The sequence below is a fragment of the Lichenostomus cassidix genome, chromosome 3 (genome assembly GCF_008360975.1).
Source record: "Lichenostomus cassidix isolate B80296 chromosome 3, HeHo_3.0, whole genome shotgun sequence".
In the NCBI taxonomy this organism is placed as follows: Eukaryota; Metazoa; Chordata; class Aves; order Passeriformes; family Meliphagidae; genus Lichenostomus; species Lichenostomus cassidix.
In genome coordinates, this window is record NC_139483.1 from 5,453,159 (window position 1) to 5,474,361 (window position 21,203).

Sequence of the window (21,203 nt, forward strand, 5' to 3'; positions counted from 1 at the left end):
GATCTTCATTCCATTATTCTAAGAATTTATTTTTCCAGTTGAAATCAGACTTTTCCAAGTCATAAGATTCCGAGATTTACCATGATTCAGTGCCCTCTGACAGTGATTTTGAAGTTCCATCAATTCCTGCATTTAGTCTGTGTCAAATGTAATAATATGGGAATGACATGGGGGTAATAGGAAACACATATTCTTCCCTAAATTCTACCTCCTCATTCCATTTGATCTTTCTTCACAGAATCCCTGGGCTTAAGTGTGAACAGTCAATAAGGGCATTGGGAATCCATATTTTCGGTTTCTGCCTGGTGCAGACACCCATGACCATGATTTGGTCTCTGAGAAGACACTGCAGTCTGGGACAAGGGTGTGATACAGGAGCATCACAAAGCTCACCTGCTCTAATTGTGAGGGCAAGATAAATTGATCTGACCTTTCCTCTCTAGCATGAATGTTTAATAATGTGTTACGTGCATGTGTATTCATAATAATTAAAAAAAATTAAAACAAGGCTCTCCACTGCACACACTTGTCCCTCTGGGGAGAGGGTGAGAGAAAAAACATGTGACAGATGTTTGTCATGTTGCTTAATGCACTACTGGAAAGCACTCAAGATACCACAGTGATGAGTGCAGTATAAGAAACAGATCTAGAAAGAAAATATGGGGTTTTTACAAGCTCATTCTTGAGCATCTTTTTTCTGCATCCTCTCTTCCAAATTTAGTGTCATCACGGTAAATTTCATCTCCAGAACTGTTTCAGCAGCTTATTCCATAGCTGAGGCTTCTGCCTTAAGCAAGTATCTTGCCTGATAAGGAAACACCTGAAAGCACTCCCAAATCATTCCTCATCCACTTTGCTTAAATTTCATTTCTAGATGTTGCACACATTTGTTTGTCCAGGTAAGCCATATCAATTACATCAGTAACTAGTAATGGAAGTGATCTGCTCTTTTTAGCTTCTTCCTATTTTCTATCCTCAGCTAACATTTCTAAAATTTCTGCTGGTCACCACACATAAACAAGAGCTTTAAGTTTGTATTAACTAGTTAAAAAACCTGAACAGTATTTGATTATTGATGCATGCAACCTGTGAAATGTAGATTAATTCTTAAACTCACTGTATCTCTGAGTCTGATCGATGATGCTGCTCAGATTTTTATTCCCAGACAGTTTTTCTCTGGACAGTTACATCCTGTGTATGTGGAAAATTCCTTTGCAATAGCCTGGGTGTTTCTAACAATCATTTTGCAGATCAATCTTACTTGAAAATGGAGCTGGGTTACCTTCAGTGTCTTGATCATTGTAATGACTGAACTCAGATAATTATGTAGTCTTTCAGTAGGCCACTCAAAATCAAATTTATTAGGGGATTTATTTGTACTTTTGTTAGAAAAAATATTTGCAAAATGGGTTGGGATTGAGTACTTTAATTTCTGCCTCCTGCTTGTAAGTTTTACATCCAGAAACTGCAGTGAGAGGACGTGATAGTTCCAAAGCCAAGGGCTGGGAGGACTGCAGAGCACAGAATTCAGGTACTCTGAATTTAGATCCATTAAGCATCATAACAAAGACTTTAATTTTATCAATATCACTCTGTTTTTCCTACAGGCTTGTGCTTGGTCAAACCTTGCTCTGCCCCCCAGAATGGATTGGGTTTGTGGGCATCTATCAAGTTGCTGTATAAAATCCTTAAATTAAAGATCAGAGTCTAAGGAGAAGAGGGGGGGAAAATATGACAATTAAGGACACCATGTCTCAATTAAATGACATGTAAGCCACACTGCTCTTTAAAAAAAGTGCATAGAACTCCTCAACTGTGCTGTGGTGAATAGGACCATCAGACCCCAGTGGCTCATCCTAATATAAATACTGCCTTTTGCAGCAATTTCCAGAGCTGTTCTAGTAAGTTCCTTTTGGAAGACTTTCTCATCCATAAGTCTGTGCAAGTTAAAAGACTGCTCTGATTTGCACAGGCAAGTGCTTGAGGTTGCAGGGTGCTACAGCCATGGGGTGAGAACCACGGAGGGCAGCAGAGTTTGCTCCTGTATTCCTTCAAAACATAAATCAACTTGCATTTCATAGTTTTAATTCCACAAGCCTCTCTAATGGCTATACCCAGTGATTCCCTCATTTTCCAAAAATGTGCCCGCACTGCCTCTTGAAGTGATTTACACAATTCTGTCCTTCCACTGCTGACTTTGGCAGCCTGCTCTGTATTTCAACCACCAGTTGTGTACAAAAATTTTTGCCTGACCTGCTTTTTAGCTATAGCTTTCTCTAACCCTCGTGTATGGCTCTCTCTTTTAGAGGTAGTTTTTCTGCTTCTCTTCTGCACTCCATTCTCTCAGGCTCTTATCTATACCCTTAAAATTTTCTTGCTAGTCTCTCTTTCTGAGCTACAAACCTGGCTCTGTTTCCTTCCCGCTGTGACTCACTTTTCCCAAACCCCCTGACTCATGCTGCTTGCTCACTTATGCAACAGCTTAATCTCTGCAATTTGCTCCGTATCATTAGAAGCAGCACATAAACCCAGGAGATGCATTTCACCAGGGCTTTGAACTTTCAGAGAAAAAAAATGCCATCCACCTCTACTTTTGTCTTATTTATGCCACTTAAAGCTTTTCTCCTTTCCAGCACATAGCTCTGGTTGTGCTCAGAGCTGGAGAAATGTTTTCTTAACTAACTCAATTGACTGAAGTGCTCAGCTTCTTGCTGCTCCCTGGCTCTCAAAATATTGCAATATACCACAGCATCTTCTTGCTTTCCCTGTACATTCTCCTCTGTCCAAACAAAATGTTTCTAGGTTGCTTTTCTCTGTTCTGGTCCATAGCAATCTTAATATCCTACCAGATAAAAAAAAGAAGGCTCTTAAAATATTTTACAGGATTGAAATTCTTATTTCTGTCCCCACTGAGGAGCACCAATGGAGCAACTTCTGAATGGTTCATGGGAATCTAAATCCATGATGATCCCACCAATGTCAGTGTTGCACTTGTCATGGACTCCAGCAAACCTGTTCTCAATGTGTTTTGAATGTAAACCATAAATATTTTACTTAATGGGTTTCAATTTTTTGAGCTCTCAGTGTGAGTGAGGCCAGAAAACGACTTGGTCTATTTTTCTAATGGATTCATCTGCAGTGCAAACATCACCTCCCATGTCAGCAGTGGCACCAGAGAGTCTGATATCAGACACACAATGATCTGCATGGTGCTGCAGCATCACTGACAATTTACTTAACCTCAGGGTTCTGTCAAACCTTTCCCTTTCTGCCCACTTCAGTAACTTTTCCTTGGTCTGTAAGATGTTTTATACTGGCATTTTTCAGAAAGAACCTTCCTGAAGATAAAATACTGGGAAAAATTAGATCTCTATAGTTCATCCATGAGTATGGGCTTGCTTTATTTGACCAAATTAAGTATTCTGTCCCCTAATTATGTTTCTTATATTGTTCTTGCAACTGTAGCCAAGCTCACTGCTATGTCGTTTCCTGGATCCTCCCTGATCCTTTCTTACACATAGGAACAACATTAGCAACCTCCAAATTCCCTGGTTCCCTCCCCAGCCTTAGCAAGCTATCAACAATTTCTGTCAAAGGCTTTTCTATTTCCCTTGCTACTTCCTTCAGCATTTGGGATGTTATTCATCTGGGCTGGATGCCCAGACAACTTTTAACTCGTTGGTGTTGGGAGGTTGTGCTTTGCAGGGGTAGAGCCCAGCATTAAAATCTGTTACATAACATCAGGGCAGGAGGTACCAGGAGATGAAATATCTGGAGGAATTTCCTATTCCTGGAGTGGCAAAGCCTGCTCATGCAGAGACCTTCACTCTAAGTGCTGTCACTGTCCAGTGGTGTGACGAGGGAGCCTCTGTAATTCTGCACAGCTCTGCAGCAGCCCAGAAACTCCCCCTTTATTGCAGCTTTTCCCTTTTAAATTTTCCTTTGGCCCTTTCATGTGAGGCATATTGGCCTGATTGCCCTGGTAACAAGTTTTCACAGTTGAGCAAAGGTAACCTGCACAAATACTTGTTTGCACAGGAAAAAGAGATGTGAGAGCCAAGACCTACATTTAAGCAAATAGGTGAGGTAGAATGTTTAAATTAATGAGATTTTCCTGAAAAACGGCACGACTCCTTTGGTGTGCTGAAATGTTTCCCCTCTCCAGTTTGAGAGTGCAGCAAAGCAAGTTCCTTGTGGATTCATCTTTTACTGCTCCACCATGTCATGGCAGAGCACAGGAGAAGTGTAAAGCAAAGTATTGATGTGGTAAATGAGCAAAAAGAGAATTGAATGCACTGTAGCTCATTGTGTGAGTTTTATATTTGGACTGCAAAAGTGTGAGCAACTTCTGTGGATTTGGGCAAGTTACCCAAGCATGGTGATTCCAAGAATATGAAGGTACAGGAAAAGCATCCTTCTATTAACAGAACAGAGTTAGCAAGCTGTAATAAGTGAGCCTGCCCTGCAGTTTTCTGTCACAATTATCTATTGTCTCTGGTATGTCCAAACTGAATTGACTTATCACACAGAATAGCTCAATAAAGGAGTGAGCCATAGCTTTCAGCACTAGAACATCTCCCACATGTTTGGGAGTGGCAGGCAGCTGAGAAGGGAGGAAAAAAAAATGAATGAAGCTTTGAACTAATGCATTTCTTCCTCTCTCTCCTTCTCTTTCCTCTGTGTGAGATGCTCCTTCCCTCTCCAGCACACACCAAGCACTCTGGGAGGTGCATTGCACAAGGGAAATGGCTCCTAATTCCGAGATCCTTTGGAGTTAGGTGGACACACCTCATTATCCAACCACAGTGAATTAAATGAATGTGATATGTAAAGCACTGGTCAGGTAACAGGAGTTGAAATGATCCCTATCAGTGAGAGTGGTCTGGCTGATATGACAACAGTGTTAGTCAGATACAAGGCCACAAACTATTCCCAAAAGGATTTTCTATCCAATGTAACTTCAATGGGTATCCTTAAAACAAGAAACATGGACAATAACATATGTCCTTGTGTTTCTTAATATGTCATCAAAGTTTCTCAAAAGGAAGAGCACTTTAATCCCCCATTAGAAGACCATGTTGTTAACTATTAGTCTTCCCACTCATAAAAAAGAAACATACTGCATGCTTTTGATAGATCTAGATTAATTTAAAACTTGTATTATTTGCTTTATTTTTGCTGGAGTCATAAATGGAGTCATTACAATCCACTAATTCAGGGCAATGCACCTCCAAGTCTCCAAGTGCTTCAAAATATGAGTTGTCATAATGGTAAACTTTTTGATTTCCATTGCAATAGCTTATTTTTACTTTCAGTGGAGTATTTCCTGCTGTTGCTTTCTTGTGATTTTATGCTAGAAGTCTAACAACTTGTGCTTTTTGGTTCATGCCTGCCCAAGTGAGGATCACCCACCCATGATGACCAATACACTTGGACTGTGCTCAAAAACAACAAGGGTGGATTAAACTATTCCATTATTGCAGATGAAAGAGTTCTCCCCGACATCTGGCATATCATCTTCAAAACTGATATGGAACATTTCCATAAATTCAGCTTAACATTGTTTTTGTGAGTGTTCCAAAGTATTTTTAACATGAAGAAATAGCATGCAAACTAATTTCCTATTTGAAAGTAAATGTCTTGTTCTTATTTCTAATTCACCCACTTATTAAAAAGGAAAGGAAAAAAAAAAGGATGTTCACTTAACTTGAAGCATACTGGTGTGTTTACTTAAGTTAATGGAAAAGCTAGTCAGTGTTTGATGTAAAGCTGCCCCCTTGCTTGAAAGAAAACCAAACAACTGCTTATGAATTATGAATATCTCCTAATACTTTCCAGAATTATCTGAAGGATGTATTTTTTTTCTTAATTACGTACACTTAAAAGTTCCAAGTTCCCTTTTCTTTTCCATTTTGTTTATTTCTCTCCTTGGAAACCTCACAAGCATTTTCCTTTAGCTAGGCTTGACTGAACAAAATATCACTGCTACAACCTGTAATACTGGGTAAATCAAGGCCTGAAAGCTCATTGTGGTTTTTAATTAGGAAGTTGAAGCTCATTAAAGCTTTGCAAGCCTTTTCACAGCACTTGCACTGGCAGCTGCTGGATGCCTGCAAAGGAAAACACAAATCTACTCAAAAAGTGAGTTCAGGGCACACTTCAAAAATCAACTTTCATTCTGAGACAGCTCAGAAAACAGGTCCTGCAAAAAATGTTGTTTTTCTTGTATGTTGGCATGTCTTCCACTGGTTTAGTCCTAATCAGAAGTACAGGAGCTTGATTTTGGGGTTTTTTGGTAGTGGATGCACAGCTGATCAGTGCAGCTCTGCTGACATAAGGAACAAGGAACCTTTAGAAGGAGCTTCAGATGCAAGACTGTGACTGGCCCAAGTGACTTGGGCCATTTGATATGAGACCAATTTTATCAATACCATCTCATTCCCCTTCAGCTTTTGCAGGCTGAATGAGCCTTTTTAGGAATTACAGTTTCCAAGCTGAGAACATTTAAGTTCAAGCTGAGTTCAATAGCAGCTCTCAGAAGGAGAAGGCTTATCTAAATGATGATATTGTTTTTAGCACTAATCATCCTATCTGTTGGCAGTACCAACATGCTGCAATCTCTACAGCTCCCTACGTAAATAAGCAGATTCCTGATGCTGTTCCAACTTCAGAAATGCCTTTGAAGGCATTATTTAGTTCTGAATTTTTCCTATGTGGTTGTGTGATACTTTTAGTGTGTGGCTGGATGGACCCACAGATGCCTTGTTTTGAAGAAATGTATCTAAAACTTATTTAAAATACTATTGGCAGGCACTGGGCTGTGAAATAGAAATGGTTAAAAAAACTTCACTTTGATGCCTTCTACAACTTTTGAATTATAGAAGAATAAAAGCATATTATGGAAATAGTACTCAAAAAAGACACATCAGTTGATTTGGTCCAAAGTATACTCTAGGGATGGGAGGGGACTGGAAGAGCTGGGATAGAAAAACACAATGTTCAGGTTGCACAGTTCAAGTGAAGTGAAAGGATGTGCAGAAGTTAAGGTTTCTGTGGCAATATAAATTTGACTATGCTGAAACCAAGCAGTGTTAGACAGTTCTGATCTAACAAAACCATCAGGAACTGGATCTTATAAATTTGTTTGTCTGCCTTGCCCTAAGAATTCTTGTTAACTGCCCTCCTCCCTTAGAACTTAAGTGGAAGATTCAATTTTCCATGTAATCCTCCACATGAAGAGGGCTTAAAATTGAGTTTGAAGTTTTAAAAATTCTTTGTTTGCAAGAGAATAGATACAAGAGACAAAGCCAGGCAGGATCAAAAGTGAGGCAGAGGCACCAGGGGAAAAGAAATCAATCCTTTGCATTTAAAAATTTAAAAATAAAAGAAAAAAGCAATATGGATATTAATGAAGGAAGGAAAAGGAATATGAAGAAGCAAGACAGGAGCCCATGGGAGGTTGTGGAAAAGGGGAGGTGGATGAGAGGGGTAACTGAAATAAGCTGAGGGTGTGCAGTCCACTGAAGATTCTAAGTTGGAGCTGTGCTTGGGAAGTATTTGTTGTTCTTTCAAAAACCTGACAAAAAAATTCTGAAAACTGAAAATTATTATTATTTTTGGCCTCACTCTAAGATTTTTCTGGGGTTTAGCCACATTTTTTCTTTTCTGTGTTTGGGAATTAAAAAAAAAAGAAAAAAGACACCAAAAAAATACTTTGTTCTTTCAATGAGTCAGTAATAAATAAAACTGAACATTCTAAAAACGAGAAGTTTCCTTGGGAAGAGAGAGCTACTTTTCCTTCCAAATTTACTTTGCCATAAAACTGTGATGTGCTCTGCTCTCAGGCTGAGGATGTGCCTTCCCAGCTGCCTTTAAGCAATCAAGTAGAAGTAGCAATTGAGACAGCTTTGCTCCTTTCTTGCTTTTTTTTTTTTTTCCCCTGGTGTTTGGCTGGGAAGTTACATGGGTTTGCCTCAGAGTAGATGCTTTGCTACCATAATCCTGGCACTTTTCACTGAAAATGAGATTTCAGCAGTGTTTCCTAGAGTAAGTGGAGAACTCCTGAAGCATCCTGAACATCCAGCTGCAGGGCTGGCGGGAGGGGGAAGTGCAGCAACCTGCTTTGTTTGCCTGAGCATGTGATTTTTTTTTTCTTTTTTTTTTTTAATACCTTGTGATCTTCACAGACTCCTGGCGAAGCTTTAAAGGTTAGTTTGAAAAGGGAGTGGCTATCATTTGTTTAGAAAATAAATAGGAAAAAGTAGGCCAAATACCAGTAAAGTTCCAGTTTTAAAATATTAAACTAACACACAGCATTGCTGACCTGGAAAGGTCACATGAAGTGGGAGAAAGGATGTATTTAGAGTGATTGCCAGGCAGGACGTGGGATCTCTCACTGACTTGGCAGTAGATACTTCAGCTCTATTTGCTGTTTCTAATGCTCGTTATTTGCTAAGTTCTTAAGGTTGACAAGATCCATACTTTATTTTTCAGTATTTACATGGTATGAAGCAAGTGTGTAAATCCATTCAGAGGGTAACCAAGGCCTACCCCCCCTGCTTTTTCTGCTTCATCTTTGGATATAGACAGGATGCTCAGAGACCTGGGAAAAGGGGGGCTTGGAGGGGTTTTCCTTTGGGGTGTGCTATCAGATAACAAGGTTATTTGTTACAAGTTTCAACTTGCTAAATATGGTGGAATAGATTTGGTGCTTCCAAATTTATCGGTGAGACTGAGGAAAGAAATGACTGCTTAAATGACAGTAGAGCTGTTAGAATTCCTTCAGAAGAAGCAGGAAGACTTAATGGGAATGTAAGGATGTCAGCATCCCTCTCTATGGCCTGACTTTAGGGCTCTTGGCGAGCGTGGAGGAGAAAACCCAACGCAGCAGATAAATAATTGCTGCCACATCATCCCAGCACATCATTATCGCTGCTGCATGAGATGAAAGGTATTTACAAACCAGAGGCTGCCAGCAGAACACAGTCAGCCCCAGCTTGATCCAGCTCCAGCTGTAATCAATAGGAGCCTTCAACTAAACCAGAGCCTGAGGAGCAAACTGACTGCTTTTTGAAAAGTCTTACTTGGTGAGTTCTGTAAAGGCAAAGCTGGAGCTCATCAGGAGCGAGGCATGGAGTGATGCAGTGGAGTTTTACTCCACACTTTGTTTGGTGGGCTTCAAAATTACACTTTTCACTGACAACTGAAGCCCCAATTTTTGTTCTCCCCCTTAAATCTCCCACTCTTACTTTTCTCCTGTTTTTCTTCCCTGTTGCTCTGGGTTCTGCCCTTCTATTTTTCAAGGCAGAGAATGTGCCTTTGTTTGTGAAGAGCAAGGTGAGTTTATGGCACCCTGTTCGTTATATTTATGAATCATATCTAACTGAATTTTCCCCATAGCCCAAAGGTGGCTGATTGCCCAAAGGCACTGCTCCTAATGCCTGTATTTTCTATTTATAAGGTGTATTTTAGTTTGCATCAGAAGCTGAGGGAAAGACTTCTGCTTGATATCACTTCTGCCAAGTGAAACCCACAGAGAAACTGTGGCCAAAGGAATTCTGTACAAAAGTTGTCCGGGCTCTGTAATTTTGTTCACGTGGGTGCATGGTAGTGCACACCAGTTGCCAATAAAAACACTCTAAAATAGATACAGCCTTGTGCAACTCTCCAGATGATCTTAAAATGTCCAGAACACAGGTAAGGGAGCTCAGGGAGAAAACTAGGCTTTGTCAGGACACAGCCTGGTGAGAAAATCAGCTTTTGCAAGGCGATCATGAAAGGAGAGAAGCAGCTCCTCTGACAATCCCTGCCTGCTACTCCCTGCAAGTTGATGAAATTCCTGAAGGAGTAGTTTACAAGCAAATTAAAGAAAATTGTTGCTTTTGAAGCCATTTGTGGTTGTGACCAAGTGCGGCGCTCCCCAGAACGTGTTGATGCTCCGCAGGCAGCAGAGCCAAGGACATGGAGAAATGAACCCTCTGGGAAGGGAACATTGCTCTGGGCCATTGCTCCATGTCAGGAGAGTCCTGGATCACTGGCAGGGCTTGGTCAGCTCCAGCAGCACAGAGCCCAGGACATGTGGAGAAGATCTGTGGGACAATCATCAGCACTGGTGCCCCTCCAAACCGAGCTTTTTGCCTCCAGAGAACAGCAGGAGTAAAAGGAATTGGCTTTGCAGCTACTGGGGGAAGGGAAGGAACAGGTCCTGACGGATTCACTGGACAAGTTTTTTAATATTTTGTGGCTTGAGATGTTTCTCTTACTTCTGGCCCCAGGAAGAAAGATGAGTGGGAAGCTTTAGACTCATAGAATGGCTGGGGTTGGAAGGAATCTGAAAGCTCATCCGGTTCCAACGCCATGCCCTGGGCAGGGACACCTTCCACTATCCCAGGTTGCTGCAAGTCCTGCCCAACCTGCCCTTGAATTTCCAGGGATGGGGCAGCCTGTGCCAGGGCCTCAGCACCCTCACAGCCAAGAATTTTTTCCTAATATCCAATGTAAACCTACTGTCTCAGTGGGAAAAAGTAAATTGTAAAAAGTCCCTCTCCATCTTTCTTATAGCCATCCTTTCCAAAAATACATTGAAGGCCTTCTTAATTTTTTTTTTCTTCCAGAGGTTCTTTTCTTGGTTCTGTCTGTTCCATTCCCCTCTTTAAAAGGCATGAGATCCCAGATTTTTGAACTCTTGCAAATGGAGTGTATGAGCCAAGTGCCAGGGATGCCTGTCTGCATCCTGGCACATCTGAGGGATGCCCAGGACATTGTCAGCATGTAATTTGGCACTGTCTGTCTGTCTGTAGCTCTAAGTAGACAGCCATGAATGTGTGATTAAAATGCAGCGCAGCCTTTCCGTGACCACAGCAGAGGTTAATGAATGGGCAGGATCCACAGGGAAACATGAGGGCCTCAGATGCTGCTGAACACAGGCCAATGTTGGTTGGTCAGAAGAAATTCTGCTCATAAATTCTTACAGGATGGGAGATTTCCCAATTTAGGCTTTCATCAAAGCTATTGGAAAAAGCTGTCAATCACACTTAAGGTTCTCAGAGATGCCTTGCTGCCTCAAATGCCTTCCAGATGGATTTAATTCCAGTGCATTGATTGTCCACTCGGCTTTGCAGTGGAGCAGTTTGGGGGAAGTCCATGCCATGCTCATTCAGCTGCTGGATGGCAGCAAAATTGACTGGTGACACTCCTCATGGAAGTGCTGTCTTCCAGGAACTGAGGAGGCAAGAGGTGAACTGGCAGAAGATGAAACTGGGGGAGGCTAATTATATCCAAGTAATTAATGCCAAGAGCAAAGAATAGAATTGAAAGGTGAAGCAAGGAGAGATGTAGCTGAGTATTAGGAAAGATGGTCTATTTGTAGTGGAGAAAGAATAAAATATTGATGAGCATATTAATTTCTTACCTATGGGATAAAGGGGGGAATAGCTTAAAATTCTAAAGCTGAAATATTTTAAAGTATTTTAAAAAATAATTTACTAATGCCATTATTATTTGTGCAATTATATTTGTTAGCTTGAATAACCCAAACCAATGTGTGCAACATTAAGCCTTCTCCCAAGCTAATCAACTTCAACTTCACTGTGTAAGTCTGGGAGCTCTAACCTAGGACCTGGGTTTCTCTGTGCTCTTGGCTTTCAGAAGCTCTGGCTGTGGAGAAGAATTCCCCTGTTCTGCTGTTTCAAACCCTGAACCAAAAACCAGGATCATGTTCAGAGAGGAGAGAGGGGGGTGGATTTCAGAGGAGAGCAAGAACCAGGTAATGAAGGCTGTGGCCTGTAAAGTTTTTTTTTTTTTTTTTTTTTAAAAAAAAAGCTTTTTCAAAATACAAGATTTCCAGACAGGGACTACTGAAGAGGAGGGGAAGTTTTTTAGCAGACTGAAAGCATGTGGGCTTCAGTAGCTTGAAAACTTTCATAGATAGGATTCAACCAACTGCCTTGATTTAGAGGCTGGGTTTAACTAAATAGATGCTATGAATAAATATGCAAAACACCAGTGGAAGACCAATGACAAGATTGGTTTCTAGCAGTTAATTGAACACCTTCTGTAGTGAGATCTGTATCTAAATTTATTTAGGATCTAACAGGCTGTTTGCTTTGGAGATTTCGTGGACAGGCAAAAAGATCAGTAGGAGAGAAAAGAAACAGTATCTCAGCTAATAACCACAGGGTCTCCTGAAGGGATTTCAGAGGTTCAAAACACCCCCTAGAAATGAAAACCAAGTCATGAAAGTTCTCATATCCTATTATTTTCTGGATGGGGAAGTGTTCAGTGTGTTTTAGGATCAAGTCCAAATGATTTTTAAGGACTTAGGTCTTGTTTTCAATGAAAGGAAAATAAAAAGGAAGCAAAGCATAATAGATAAGTAAGGCTAAACACATATTTAAAACAAAAATCTTTTCAAAGCCAAGAACAATGATCTCTTATCTACAAAATGTTCAGTAAATAGGTTAATTCTTCATATTGACTTAAAACTCTTGGGCTTGATTTATTATTCCTCCTATTTGTGCAGGAATTTTTATTTACCCCTTAAGGCTTCACACTTATTCCATGTGCATGTGCTTGCCCAAAATGTCCAGTAGTGGAGAGCAAAGCCCTTTGAGCCAGAAAAGGAATCTGAGAAGTTCCTGGAAAGATCTCTGTGGATGCACAGCTACGTGTCATTCTGTCCCAAACCAGCCACTGCATCCATCTGCTCCTTAGAAGGGACAAAACGGATCTGGTTTGCAGATCATCAACAAATTTGAAATTCAACTTCTAGAAGGGATAAAATTTTATGGAGAAGATATTGGGGAGATGATTCTTGTAGCCAAGACAGGCCTCACTTCCTAGAGAAGTGGCACAAAGTATTTAGTGAGTAAAAGTGACAGCATGGCCTCATCTGGCACTACAAATTTACAGTCCTGTTTAGAGTCATCATAAATCATCAGCTATAAAGTATCTGGTTTCCTAAAGGAGCAGCTTTATTTCATTAACATTTTGAAAGTGACGTTGCTAATTGGACAGTAATTTATCCAGGATCACAGTGTGAACTGCTGTTTTCAGTCAGGTTTTGGCACTCATTGCCAAAAGTTTAAGGAAAGAAAAGAGGAAGGGAAAATAAGGAATTAAATAGAAACAAGAATTGAAGAGTATCTAAAAGGGGCAGCATTGGTAGATGTGAGACAAGCTGGGATACTCAGCAGAGTGATCTGAAAACTGCCCCAGCAATGGAACTCCAAGCTGAGTAAACAGCCAATTCCTCCAGATCAAGGCTACTCCCTCCGATACTCTCAAGCATTTCCTACCCACCCATGAGTAGGATCAGCCTGTGCCTGGTATTGCAGACTTGCTCTGGCAAGTTTTTTAGTGAGGGGTTTTAAAATAAAAGTTCCTAGCAACAAGGTGAAGGACTGCTTGAGGACAGCAGTGAGAAGTTGTGTAGACTGAGGCATATGCAAAGGTATCAGGGAAAATACTGGGATCTAAACGTGTGCCTTAAATGCTGGAATGCAACTAAAGATCTCTTAATATGACACTTCAAAGTATAAACATTGGGTTTGTTTATTAAAATCAGTCTTGATGTACTCTCAGTACTGTGAGAAGATTGGTGGGCACTAGCTATGCAAACATCTGCAGTTATTCAGAGTTCAAACACAGTCACTGATCAGTGAAGCTTCACTTCTTTCCTTGTTTGTGGATACACATTGATATTATTAATTTTTTTGTTTCTAATTGGAAATGAAAAAGCTGCAGAGACTCACTTGTAGCAAGAGTTGGGTCATGAGAGATTTGGAATGACATTTAGCTTTTCACTAGGCAGTCTGCTCCTCACAAAAATGTTCTCATTCAAACTCAGGGCTGCCCAGAATTGTTACCTTTCCTTATGGAAAACACTTCCTCACCTACACATTTGTGAGAAAACAAACTCTTTCTTTCCCAAGTCTGCATTTTTAGCACATCTCTTTTGTCTGTATCAATACAGGGTGAATTGGAAGGAGGAGCTCTGGGTATATGGAAAACCTTTTTCACTGGTAGGGCAGTCAAGGTGTGGAACAGGTGCCCAGAAAAGTTGTGTGCTCTTTTCTGGGGTTTTTCAAGCCCTGACTGGATAAATCTCCCAGGTCTGATCTCAGAGCTGAGCAGGATATGGAACTGGAGACCTCCCAAGGTCCCTCCTCACCTGATTTATTCTAGGCTGCTCTAAACATACTCTAAGCTATAAACCAGAATGGGGAACTCTACTACTGTTCTTTCCTCTGACTTTTTGTAGTGTTCTTTAGACAGGAATTGAGTGCAGTGAGGTTTCTGATTAAAACATGTGGAGACTGTCACATAACAACTTTTTTAAACGCAACCTAAGCACCAAACTAAATAAATTCAGCCCAGCTGTGAGCTAAGAGAAAAACTGTAAGGAAACCAGTTGGTCACCAGTGGGCTAAATTGTGAAATTAGTGCTAAGAATAGTTAACAATGGGACCATAAGCATTTAATTTTTCAAATTAAGGACAAATGATAGGAATGGAAAAACCTGCATATTATCATTGCAGTTTTTAAGGGCTGTTGTCTATGCAGCCCATCCCAAGAGCATCCCAATGGGACAGTAATGCTGTCTTGAAGCTGGCTTTGTATGACAGAGGCAGTTCTGGAACTCTGGGCCATAAAGGCGAGTGCGTGAGTGGTGGTGTGTTCCGCGGGGATGGGCTCCATCCAGGCAGATCCCACGGCTGTCCCACTTGCAAAGCTGCAGCCAGATTAAAAACCTTTCCTTTTTCGGGCTGCCTTTTCTCTGTTTTTCACGTTCTTACACACTTACCATTGTTCTAGCTGGCTGAACCCCCCCGAACGGCCATTGAGTATGTGAAAATCCCAACTGGTCCCTTTGCTCTCTTTAATGCTTTGCTTCCAGCCTACTGCTGCGGGCTGTAGCAGGAGTGGGACCCCACCCTGAGGACCAGGCTGTGAGTGGCTCCTTAGCCCCTGCTTGGTCACACATGAGGCATGTGAATGGAGCCCCTGGGGCTCCCTCAGCCTCCACAGCCAGGATGTGCTGAGGCCACTTTTTGGCTGGGTTGGTCATGACAGATACTAAAACAAAGATTCAAATGCAAGGAATGATAGAAGCTGCTCCTACTGCTGCTTTTGTCCCAAGTGCATCACTGAGCACAGCAATTGTGGGGTGTGATGTGCTGGTTAAGTCACACATCACCGAATATTATGAGTTGAAAGGGATCATCGAGTCCAACCCTTAAGGTAAGGAAGTGTGTGCCCCACAAGGCTGTTCAGAGCAGGACAGTTCCTTCTCCATGCACATGCTGTCCAGGAGAATGGAGCCTTGGAGGGCACCTGGAAGCTGTGCCAGTACACAGTGTTACTGAATTCCAGTGCTGCATGCTCTGCTCCACAATAACAAACCAGGATTGCTATGATGACAATGTTCTGATATCAAAACCTGATTTCTTTTTGATATAGGAGTGTACTAAACTGCATTTGACAGCTAACAATCAGATTATTTATTCATCACTTCATCAGAATTTCAGAAACTCTTATCTGAATTTCCCAATGGTTTATTTTTTTTTTAAACAAAACTACACTGGTTTGTGCTCTCCCAAAAAAAGACTCAAACTTCTACATCTTGCAGGGCCAGGAGTGGTTCCATTATGGGACTGAATCTCTGATGTCCACCAGACTGATTAGCCAGAGCTTTGGGGAATTGGCTTTGTGCTCAACACACAGGTAAGAGCCACCAAGTCCAGAAAGATGGGAAACTTAGACTTTGCTTTCTGGAATTAGGCACTGGGAGATACTTCAGAAAAGTACAGATATCACCAATCTGCTCTTCAATGATCAACCTCATCCTGACATTCTTTGAGAATTCAGGGTTGCCCTAAGCATAAATTAGGTTTGTTAATCTTTTTACAAGTTGCTGGTTTTAACTTCTACTCTCACTACAAAAAATGTCCAGACCTTTATTTAATCAAGTTCTTAAACTGTTGGCCTCACTCCTATCCCATGGCAGTGAATTTGGGAAGCATTTCCTTTTGGGGGCTCCTCCAGCCTTGCCACCTTCCAGCATCGCAAATTAAAAACTCAAACTAAGTGTTTCAAAATGGGAAAACAGCAGCTGCAAACCTGCCTTCATTATTTCTGTGTGGTGTTCCTACATTTTCTCTGCTGTTAAAACCTCTCCTCATCCCCAAACTGCTCCTTTTTCCTGCTGCTCCTGTTTTTCCGTATCCCCCTTGTCCCAGGCTCTGCGAACAGCTGCTCTGCTCCTGAGCTGTTTGAGAGAGAAGAAAACCAAGCAAGTGAACTATTCCTGCATCCCAAACAGCCCTGCACAGCTCCGGAGCTGGGGAATCCCCCAGGAAGCTTTTAGGAGGGTGGAGAAAGCAGAGACAAGATCAAGACCAGTGCTCTGAAGCTGTGCTTAGGGGAAGAGCTGAGGGTGTTCGAGGGTGTTGCTGGGTGGATCTCCTTGGCTGGTTTTGGGGTTTGGCTCTATTACATGGCTGTGCTTTCAATTTATTTCAAAGGTGCCTGGAGCCTTATAAATCTGCATGCATAGTAAGGAAGAGATTCTCCTCACAATGGATACTGAAATCTGAGTGTAACCAGAATGGAGAGAATGTTTTGATTTAAATACATAACAAAGCAACTTTTCATGAAAATATCTTTTCTAGAAATGGGGAATTTTCCTTTTTATAGGCATAGAGAACCACAGTTTCTAACAGAGGAACACTGTTTTGGAATGCACACAAAAACGAGCCCCCTCCCCAAAATCATCACTTTTCACATGCTGATTAATAGATTGAAACTTATGAATATAGTTTTGGATTGTTTAAATAATGATCAGTGTTTGCAATGGGGAAAATGGGTGGGTTTATTCCTGCACCCAACTTTTCCTGCACCCAACTTTTCTTGCACAAGTGATAGCTGGAGTGTTGTTCTAACTCTTTTCCACCTCAGGATTGTTTGAGCTCTAATGTTCTCCTGCTTCTGCAAACACCAAAAACCCCAGAGGTGCTCAATGGTGTTATGTCTATAACCTTTATCTGCTTTTACAGTGCTTTCTGCTCCAGGGAAAAAGTGCTGGAAGTGTCAGCAGTATCTTTAGGTATTGCAACCATCCCCAAATTATTGTCTACTCTGATAGCACATAAGAGGTGAGTGGGAAAGAAAATCTGTCCTGATGCTTCAAGTTAAGCCAGATAAGACTGAGGAAGGTCTGGATGCAGAGTACATATGAGCAGGATGATGTCAGAGAATAACATGTTTTTCTGTCCCCTTGAGATGTGGGAATGACTTTTGGATTCTGCACTCCTTCCTGATTTAGTCTCCAACAACTTCTGGGAGGAATGAAGTCAGGTGTCCTCCACAGCCCACACGGGCAGAGCAGAGGGTGCTCCAAAGCACTGCTCATTTCTGATGTGATTCTGTGCTCACTGCCCAGGGAAATATCCATATATTCCTGCTTTTAAATCACTCCAGGCATGGCAGGCAAGTCCTTGTTTTACCCAGTTCACCTTTATCACCTCAAAGTTCTGTGGAGAACTTGCTCCTGATAAGAAAGTCCCTTGAGAATAAATTCATTTATAAAGAAAGTGCTTTAAAAACCACAAGTAAGTATTTGTTGTTTCTAAAAGTGTATATAATTCCACCTACTCTGCATCCCACATACTCAAAATTCTCCCCAGAGTAAGTTTAGACAAGAAAGAGATTGTTTCTCCTGTTTTTTACTTTTATAAGATAGGTCAGGTCAGCTAAAATCACACAAATTTCTGCTCACTTTGCCACGTTTGATTCCTTTGCTCTGTGCAAGACTTTTATTAAATGTTACCTTATTGGCAACCCCTTTAAAACTACACAGAATATTGTTACCTGTCAAAAGTCTTTGCATTCCCCAGTTCTAAATACTTCTGACAACAGACAGCTGTTACAGTATTGATAAGGTTTCTTTCTAAATTTATAGTGCTACAAGATATTCAGGAACTGACTGTCTGAATTACTGCTTTTCTGGAATCATGGAGGTTTTATATCCCATAAAATACCTTCTTCCCCCTCCTGCCCCTCCCCTTGGATTTCTTTGACTCTGGTGAATTTTAATTGCAGTAGAAACCCTAACATAACCCTTGGTATAAGCCTCAGTTTTGCACAGCAATCTGCCTTGTCAAAGTTTTTCTTTGAGTTACATCTGATAGTGTGATCGGTTTGATTGCACACGTTCTGCCCGGTTACCTGTTAACAGGAATCCCACCTGTGCAGGCAGATGCACATAAAAATCCTGGAACAGGTTCTGTTTGTGCTCAGGAATCTCCATGGAACATCTGTTCAGGCACAGGCTGAACATGCTCAAGTGCAGTGTCAGATTTGCTTAAATCATCTCATACCAGGTCATGCACTAGACCCGGAGTTTCCTTCAGATTAAATTCAGCTTGTAAAGGAAGGCTCAGCAATATCTTCTCCTTCTCAGAGCTGATCAGAACAGGCTTAATTAATAATTATATCCACTAAAGGCATGATTTTTTTTTTTTTTTAAATCAGGAGTTAATAATAAAGCCAGATTCACAGTTTCCCAAAGAAAACATCTCTTCCCAGGAGATAGTCCTTCACACACTGAATCCTTTTTCATTCCATTTAAGAATTTTTCTTTAAAGTTACTTATTGAAGCCATTCAGTAACAGCAACAGACAAGAGGCCACTGAATATCTAATTTTAAAAATGCTTAATTAAGAGCTTAGGCTACATTTTGCCAGAAAAGGTCTAATTCGTTTCTGAGCCTCAAGAACTTTTTCTTATCACTGTAGCTTATAAAAGTGTGTGTAACACATATTTTCTTCATAATTTTTTTCAGCTCTGATCATATAATTACACATAACAAAAATTAGACATTTCTCCACTCTGTTTACAACAGAACCAACCTTTAACATGATTTGAGATTAACAAATAACACACAAATGCAAATGAGCATTAAAGGTATTTTATAACTACATGTGTGCTAAAATACTTCAGAGGTCTGTAATTTGCAAATCCCTCTTTTATTTTTAGTCAAGTTAAAAGGTGGATGAAAGAAGGTACAAGCAGCATTATTGTGTATTTAGTATTTTTTTTAAGTTAAATTTTGCTGTCTATTAAATTATGGCAAATAACTTTCTCTCCAAAACTGCTGCTTTCTGGCTTCTATGAAAACAAATGTAGCAAATTAGAGATGAAGATTTGTGAAATTTCATACTTTTTATCCATGAACTTTGTATGTCTGATTACCTATTCCATATATTCTTGTCATACAGAAAGCAGAGGGCTTACAAGCTCAGATCTTCCAATCTTGTGGACAGAAGCATCTAAACTTTGACAGGTATGTGGCAAAGAACCTTTCCTTTGGAAAGAACCCTTCAGCCCAAAGGATGCTTAAATTTCATATTACTTATCCTAGAACATGCACAAATGATGACAGCCCAGAAAAAAATAGCTCAAAAAGCATCACAGAGGGGAAAAAGAGAATAAATATTCTTTAGGTATAATGAAAGGAGGGGGCCAAGCTCAGCTTACATTAACCCCATGATCAAAAAGTACAAATCCTTCCTCGGTTAAAACAGATGCAGCACAAAGGGGCTGCCATGACAAAATGCTGCACAAGAGGAGTTGACTACACCACAAAAAATGTGGAATGTTTAAGATGCGACCTGGTAGGTGAACTCAAAAATTGCACTCTCCTTGTGGTTTTCTACCAGAGCAAAAATATCTCACTGGAAAGGAGGTCCTGTAACACTCCCACTGTCCTTGACAGTAGGAAAATGGCAAACCAGCAAGTCTAAGCATTACTCTGAATTAATTCACAGTGCTGGATCTGATGTGCTTGGCTGTGGGGCAGCAGATGGGATTCCTTAGCAAAGGACAGGGAGAGGAACACAGGCATCCCTGGGTGGTGCAGGGAAGAATCAAACAGGCCACTGCTGCCTTTGCAGGAAGCTTTGTTCTTCCTGTAGGGCTGTTTTGGCATGCACAGAGAGGCAAAGAGAAACAGCAACTATCATCTTCCCTGGCCAGCACGGGGAGGGAGAAATCACTTGGAAAGAGAATAAAATGAAGGAATTAACAGTTTCAAACATCAGCTCTTGAATTAGTTTTCCTAAACTTGTGTTCTGTCATTGAAAATGCTCAAGAAACATTCTAGACCTTTGAAAACTGTGTCTGCAAAGCTGAGATCCTTTAGAAATGTTCTAGCAAAGGTGACTCATTAACTCAGACTGCAAGTGTGAAAATAAAACAAAGGTGAGCATTTCCAATACACCCTAATTAACCTGAAGTAGGAATCAGGTTTGAAAATGAAGGAAAAAAGCAGTGGTTGAGAGAAAATTACCCTGAGCAAAAAACTGGGGGAAGGAGGAGCACAGAGCCTTTCCCAGCAGGCTGAGGAATGACAGTGCAGGAGACTGGGAGGAAACAACTGCTCAGGGCAAGCAGAAGGAGAACACCCCAGTGGCAACAGTGTCACTATAAAATTGTCTGAGAGATGTGCTAAAAGTAGCTGCCAGGGTGCCTTGGCACTGCTGGGAAAACTATCACTGTGATGCTGTGGAATATATTTCATCGAGAGCAGGTTTTGGCACAAGGAACAAAAGCCAGCCCGTGCTGCTGTGAGTCCTGTTTTGTGCCCCCCGGTGCTGCTGAGTGCAGCAGGTGACAGCCCTCACTCCTTGTGTGGTTTTCCTGATTTGTAGGAGATGCTCAGGTCTGAGTGTCTGCAACAGGTACAGAATTCCTCGAAGAGGGAAGTAAGTGCTCTGAGCTGTTTAATGGGGTGCCAAGTACTCTGGGATGCCAAGTCAGGATCAGGCATAAGCACATTCTTCCCCTTTGCTATCTGGTGTTATTCCTGATTGCATTGTGGAAAAGACCTCCAGCTTAGAGAGAGGAGTTCTGAAGGAGGACAGATGGCTGGAGTTTGGATTTTCTTCGGGCCATGTGCCTTCTGAATCCATTTGCTGTGTTTTGTCTGTCAAAACATGAGCCTCCTCCGAGCTACTAAGGCAACAGGCTTTAAAATCAACAAATGCAGCCCACGAGGATGACAGCCGAGGTGACTACTGTGTGATCCCATTCTTCTGCAGTGAAAAGCCATGAGAACTGCTAATGAGTTTACTTAAACTTGAAGTCTAGTGCTTGCCTGCATAATCCCAATTCAGGAAGCTAAGGTAAATACAACTTGGGGAAGC

At 41.2% G+C, this 21,203-nt stretch overlaps 1 protein-coding gene and 1 long non-coding RNA gene across 5 annotated transcripts in view; one reads left to right on the forward strand and one right to left on the reverse strand.

Moving 5' to 3' along the window:
- LOC146438933 (uncharacterized) overlaps positions 1-21,203 on the forward strand; it is a 147,570-nt gene that overhangs the window by 30,956 nt on the left and 95,411 nt on the right. For all 4 annotated transcript variants that reach the window (XR_014850568.1, XR_014850566.1, XR_014850567.1 and 1 more), the window contains 3 exons: positions 11,647-11,764; positions 15,629-15,737; positions 19,287-19,342. This is a non-coding gene — a long non-coding RNA (uncharacterized LOC146438933). The remainder of the gene's footprint in view (positions 1-11,646; positions 11,765-15,628; positions 15,738-19,286; positions 19,343-21,203) is intronic.
- EFEMP1 (EGF-like fibulin extracellular matrix protein 1) overlaps positions 1-21,203 on the reverse strand; it is a 45,452-nt gene that overhangs the window by 15,116 nt on the left and 9,133 nt on the right. The gene's annotated exons all lie outside the window — the stretch shown is intronic.